Genomic DNA, 1,219 nt, shown 5'->3' on the forward strand with positions numbered 1-1,219 from the left:
ACGTTGTTAGGAAACTGTCTCCTAGGCGTGGATCAACAACGCCTAGGATGTATTGAGCAGCAAAAGTACTATTATTTAATCAGAAAATTAGGGAAAATCCAGAAATTAAAGGAAAAATCCCAGAAAATTAGGGAAAATCCAGAAATTAAAGGAAAAATCCCAGAAAATTAGGGAAAATCCAGAAATTAAAGGAAAAATCCCAGAAAATTAGGGAAAAATCCAGAAATTAAAGGAAAAATCCCAGAAAATTAGGGAAAATCCAAAAATTAAAGGAAAAATCCCAGAAAATTAGGGAAAATCCAGAAATTAAAGGAAAAATCCCAGAAAATTAGGGAAAATCCAGAAATTAAAGAAAAAATCCCAGAAAATTAGGGAAAAATCCAGAAATTAAAGGAAAAATCCCAGAAAATTAGGGAAAAATCCAGAAAATAAAGGAAAAATCCCAGAAAATTAGGGAAAATCCCGAAAATAAGGGGAAAATTCTTGGAATTAAGATAATTCCTGAATAAAAGGAAAATTCATTGTAAATGTGTAGGTCGCTCCACACTTTACGCGAAAACGAAACCCTGTAAGGGAATAAACAGACTTAACTTCTGCGAAACCTAATCAATGTTTCCCAAAAGTTGGGGGGCAAATGATAGGAATAAATAAGTTATGATTAAATACTGCAAGGTGTGGGCTAATAGGCCCAATAAAAAGATATATGATACTCAGACCGGAAAGGTTAAGCCTGATGGACCAGATCAGGCCTGATGGAATAAAGAAGGCCCAAAAGCCCTGATTATTAATTAAATTCATAATTAATTAATAAGGCAAAAATCATCTATTGAGAAGAGTCCCGATAAGGATATAAATCCTTATAGATTATCCTCAAGGGGACCTAAAAGGATAAGGAATCAGTTTCCTACTGTTTAGGACTCCTAAGTCCATTCTAATTATGAGACTTGCCCACCAAGTCTCCTATACCAAGTCCAATTCAAGGACTCCCAACATCTATATAAGGGGCCTCACCCCAAAGATCAGAACTACGTTTTTTGGCTTGATTCTCTAATTCACAGAGATACGTAGGCATCTCGTAAAGGCAGATCGAGCCACGAAACACGAGAGCAGCCATTAAAGGTATTATGGATAAAAAACCAAGGTTATTATTTGCTGTATTTATTACTAAGATTCGGGAGCTCAAGGCCTTTAATGGCTGCTCTCGTGTATCGTAGCTTAA

Source organism: Apium graveolens, chromosome 7 (assembly GCF_009905375.1).
Source record: "Apium graveolens cultivar Ventura chromosome 7, ASM990537v1, whole genome shotgun sequence".
In the NCBI taxonomy this organism is placed as follows: Eukaryota; Viridiplantae; Streptophyta; class Magnoliopsida; order Apiales; family Apiaceae; genus Apium; species Apium graveolens.